Source organism: Dreissena polymorpha, chromosome 7 (genome assembly GCF_020536995.1).
Source record: "Dreissena polymorpha isolate Duluth1 chromosome 7, UMN_Dpol_1.0, whole genome shotgun sequence".
In the NCBI taxonomy this organism is placed as follows: Eukaryota; Metazoa; Mollusca; class Bivalvia; order Myida; family Dreissenidae; genus Dreissena; species Dreissena polymorpha.
The window spans coordinates 48,836,714-48,842,713 of NC_068361.1; positions in this window are offsets into that span (position 1 = coordinate 48,836,714).

The following is a 6,000-nucleotide window of genomic DNA, read 5'->3' on the forward strand; positions in this document are numbered from 1 at the left end:
AAAAGGAACTAATACAGTTCATTGTGTCCCCAATTTTGTTGTAATTATTTTTATAATACTGTTTAAAATGAGGTGCTGAAATGACGATACAATCGAGAAGAAGACTATTCTGAAATACGTCTATTGAGTGTGTCATGAAGACGATTACGGGGATAATAACGTCTACGTACTGCCGGTGTTTCGTCACAAACGAGCTTACTATAAAACGCATGCAGACGATATCGATCAGCATTTCCGCTTATTGTACGAAATTCCCGGAAGCTGTCCGAACGATAGTTCGGTATCCGCATAGTTTCCGAACGAGTTTCCGTTATCACATAAACCACTCAGCCATCCCTGTCTAAACAGTGATTGGTGCAGACCCGCAGCCAGGGTTTTGAAAAGGGGGGTGCGAATTTTCCCATCAACGATTGTCATTTAACAACAAAGTGGCGAAGAGGGTAGGTGCGGGAGGGAGTGTCCTCACCCTAGAAAATTTTGAAAACGAAACGTTAAATCCTGCATTTTAGCGACATTTTATCTGTATTTAGAGACTGCAATTATAGAGCATTTTTATATGAAATTTCACTTTCCTTGACCATACTCAATGACTGATCGACATGAAAATGATATAACATACATGTATTCCCCACAACCGTTTTTCAATAACCACCTTTTGCGATCAGTCACGGAAATACATGATTTTATACGGTGTTTAACCCGACACTTGTATGCGCGAACACATTTTGTTTACATATGCAACAACAAATTTATAGAATGTAAAATCAACAATAAGAACGGTTTAAAATATCATTATTTATTGGAATCTTGGAATCTTGAACACATTGGTGTATTTTACCATTCCAAAATTCTACCATTCATAAATCAAACAAAAGAAAATATTCTACTTTTTTCAAAACAATTGTTTATCTGCTAGTACTAGAGGCCTAGCATTGCTCTAAACGTGCTAATAGTGTATTGTACAACAAAAACTGATAAACAAAACTGGATCTTCTCTAATCTGCTCTAATTCTACTAATCAGAAATCATAAATGTATAACTGGTTACTTTAATTTTTTTAACTATTTTTATCAAATTAGTTATCTTTTTCTAAACGATTTATTGAATCATATTTCAAATACATGAATTGTAAAAAAAATCACGCGCTATATTGGAAATGACTTCATCGAGAAATTAAGTATATGGTGACCTGTCAGTAGCCTATTGAATTTAACATTATTGTAACGCCAAAATACGAGGACTAACTGGATTCCGGGAAAAGATAAATAACCGTTTTTTTTGCGTGGAATAAAGTTGGGTGCAACTTATAGTACAATAGATTTTTTACTCGCAAAAAAATATTGGGTGCAAATTTTTCAATTTTGTCAATTAACCAAAACGTGAAAGGGTCACTTGAAGAATTACATAGACACAAACGTTCGCAATTTGTTCAAATAAATTTCGGCATGTATGCATCTACTAAATGATTTGATGAAATTAGTATCCAATTGGGAGGGGGTATTCCCACTTAACATATGTACATGTATATCGTTACGTCGCCTATTTTCGCGATGTATGCTAATAATTTTTATGAAAGACTTTTTCTTAGAATCGAGAAAAAGTTTGAGTATTTTCTTGAAAATAAATCAAATACATGTGAGTGTTGTGTTAACACTAGCACAGTCGTCTGCTTCACTTTGCGATTTATGTGGAAGTTTAATGAAGAGGACGAAAACAAAAATGAATGGAATATGCGATACATTTTTATTATTTCAGTTAAAGTGAAATTTTGTAATGAAATTAAAGGTGTTTTTTCCTCATTTTGATTGTGATTGTATTCATTATCAAGCATAGTGAAACAAAATACTGGGAGAGCATGCATGTGACGTCATCAAGATAGCCTCGTTCCTATGGTAAATAAACTTATCGATACCTGGAGACTGTTGATATGAGGGTATTCGTACGATATTACTACAATTATTTGTCTTGCTTATGTCAATGCGATGTTCTCTCAGGGTACTGTTCAACTGATTTTGACTGACTGAGATTGAAATACATTGATTTAGCTCTGAATTACTCGCCCCTCCCCATAACAAACAACAACAACCAAACAACATAAACAAAACACGACAAAACAAACGGTTCGGTACTGGTGCACAATATAGAAAATAATGGCTTAATTTTTAATAAAAAACGTCTAATATCGATAAATGCAAACGTTTCCCTAAATTCTATTTTAATTGTATTAAGATTGTTAAAATGCTAAAAGTATTTTTTTAAAGCTTATTTCGTAAAAGTTAAAACAAACTGGTGTCAGTTGTTACATTAGGATAAACCGAGACCATGACCTTTCCGTACCGTGATATTCTCGTTAGCTGTTGGCGGAAGTATACACGGGAGTCGAAGGGTTCCTCCTTCCGGTATGGTAATTGTGTCTGCCACAGCCTCGAGCGCTGCGAGAAAAAACAGAAACTAAACATGTGCAAGCTTTTTAACAGTTGCAACTTCTCTGATGTGAAATACGAAATATTTACATTTCGAATATCTTGATCGTTGCGGTATCACATATAAACCTATTAGTATACTCATCCTTTAAAATTCGGTCAAAATCAGACATTGGAATTTATGTATTATGTCATACAAAAATGTGTAAAATATACATGCATAGGTCATTGGGTTTATAGCGTTCAATTTTTTATTTATTTTCTCTCTGACAGGCGTTATTTGTTTGATTGATATTTTAGCAGTCACATAAACAACCAAGCTATGTAATATGGAACTTTTACACCCATTATTGCTGCTTCTTCTTGTATTTGCGCGATGATGATCTGAAATATTATCTTTATGATGCTATATTCCTAAATCTTTTTCTATAAAGAAGGAATATAGTTGACACTTGTTCTTAGTTTCATTCCATCGTTCCTCAAAAAGTTGTAGCTTTTTTAATCTAGTCACTTTCCTACTATTGAGTAATTAAATGGTAATTAAATTGAATGCGTTTAAATTCCCTTTTATTATTGTTTCATTTGAGTTGCAATGCTATGAGGTTAAATTTTATTTACACTTAAATGTATCATGGATATTGCTGGACCAAGTGTGAGGTTGAGCGCTCTTAAACCGGTTTAAACCCCAATGCTTTGCCATGACCGTTCCAAGGCGGTGACCCCAGCTTTATTTTTTATGTGTTATGTATGTTGTTTTATATTGTGCTGTTTTCTACTGTTTTGGCAATTGATCACTTGCCTTAAATAAAGGACCAACTAATTGTTTATAATGAGAATTCAATACTGCTCCAGCAGCTGGAGTTTTACTTCTTTATATTGACCAGGTATTGAAATAGATGTACTGTGTCATACAAAAAATGTGTTGATCAGATATTAAATTTATGTATTATGTAGTACGGTATGTTATAAAAAAAGGTATTGACTAGGTATTGGAATTTATGTATTATGTAGTATGCCACACAAAATAAGTCTTCATCAGGTATTGAATTTATGTATTATGTAGTATATAATACAAAAGTGTGTTCACCAGGCATTGGAATTGGTTTATTATCTAGTATGTCATACAAAAAATGTGTTCACCAGGTATGAAACGTTATGTATTATGTCAAACAAAAAATGTGTTCACCAGGTATGACAACTTATGTATTATGTCAAACAAAAAATGTGTCACCAGGTATTGGAAACGTTTTCATCAGGTATTCGATTTAATCATTTATGTCATACAAAACATGTTTTAGTTATCTGTATTTAGACAGTTTTATCACATAAATTGTGTGTGATAAAATGAAGATTATTTCAAAGAAATTCCCCGCACATTGCTACACACTTTTTCATGGTTGGTACTTTGTGTCATAAATGAATGCTTGGGATAAATAATAACAAAATCGTTACACAATTACAAGGCTTATTTTGTATATAACCATTAACATTAAGCAGAATAATAGAAAACATTAAAATGATTAATCGGTGCCTTACTATTAATTGCAATGGCTTATTTCTTTGTAATTGTTCCTTTAATGCCGTTGTTTTGTCTGGAAGACCTGAAAGGCGAAGTTGGATGCCTCTGTGCTGTGGCAACTGTGTTGATTAAGCAATTCGAGTCAATTGAATGTCGTTCTGGTAAAACTGGGTTGAATGCATGTGGGTGAAGTATCAAGATTAGCCTGTGAAGTCCACACATACTTCTCAGGGGTAACAGTTTCCGCTTATATGGTATTTTTCGTCTGTTTTCTGACGAAAATAAAGAGTTGGTCAAAATTTTCGTCTCATAGAAATGTATGCGAACTGCACCGGCTAATCCGACTCTTGGCGCACATGTATTTAGGCCAGTTTTCCAAGAACGAAGCTGAATTTATCAATGGAGATGGAGAAAATATATTCCGAACACTTACCCATTACATATATGAAGAATATCACGATTAAATCCATATCGATAAATTTATCAACAAACATATAGTTAATGAAATGATCAACGAAACATGTCACATGGATTAGTTTCCAGACAACCAAATGCCATGTAGTATCATGAGGACACACTGTTGGTATTTTATCGAGGATAGTGGTACTTTGCAATGTTTTTCCAATAATGACGTTTCATTGTTGTTTTTTTAATTTCGAACCTCCCCTTCAATCAAAACGAAATATTGCAGCTGCACTGTCCGCCTGTGTTCTGTCCGTCTACCACTGTGCTTTCCTGTCACCGCAAAACCAATAACATATGGTGATGGATTTTGAAATAAATTGTCACAAATGTCAATCATTTAATATAATATTATATAAATGTGTATTTTGAGTAGTACAAACATTCATGTACATGTCAGCGTTGAGTTTACATACACGCAATTATAACTATTAATTTTACGAAGTGCACATTTAAATTAAATACGCAGTTTGAGATTTTGCCTAAAACAAGAAAAACTAATATTTTAATACAGTTACTCCTATAAATGAATCAATTTTTCTGGTATAGCCAATCATTAATTTGAGATATTTTCGAGATACTTGCGTTATATGTTTCAGTATATATTTTATTTTTTGGTTTGTTTCTAATATATTTATAACTAACAATAACATCATTTAATATCTTTAATGATGTAATTGTTAGTTATATAATTCAAATGTGCTACAATAAAAACTTCTTCCGCTTTCTCGCAAATAGTGTATGATGCATGTAAACCATCTTAATACATGAATGAAAACTCGTAAATATCAAAAATTGTATACATAAATCTCGATTTGTTAAGAATAATCTTCAATCGATCATGTGGCCAGTGTTTTATTTCGCGATGAACAAATTCCGTTTGCAAAAATTAATACAAATATTGAAGACCGTAATACTTTTTAATAAACACATAGAATGTGTTGCGTACATCGTATTGACGTTGTTTTTCGTTCGAAATTTGCAAAACTACATCATTGTTTGGTACCAAAGTCAACAAAAAGCCGTTCGACGAAAATCAACTCGAAACTGAAAACTTATTAATTCACCATGTCTAAAAGTCTGTTATAGTCTTTAAAATGTGATATTCCAGGTAAATTCTAATTTCTTGGTTATTAAGTACTGAATAGCTTGTTTCTTCATTACAGCGCTGTATGAACTGTCTGGACAATTACCCCTAATTTATAGACACACGCTGTCGGCGTTTGTGCCAAATATTTAATTAACACACACATCATTGAATAAATAACGAGTCCATCAAGAAAAAAAGCTTTCATTGTTATTAGATTGACTAGTGTTCACATCGCAGAAGTCGTATTGCACTTAATGTTTAGGGCACACTTTTGTCATTAACATCATGAACACGCCAGACATCTTTTACACTGGGGAATCAGTTGAAAAGTCAACAAGCGGGTTTGATGCTTATTGCTTAGAATCATAGCACGATCGTTGTATTAACAAACATTATCATCAACAACAAAAACACCATCTCACTAACAATATAATAATAATAATAAGAAGAAGAATAAGAATAATAATAAGAATAAGAATAATAAGAATCATCATCATCATCATCAT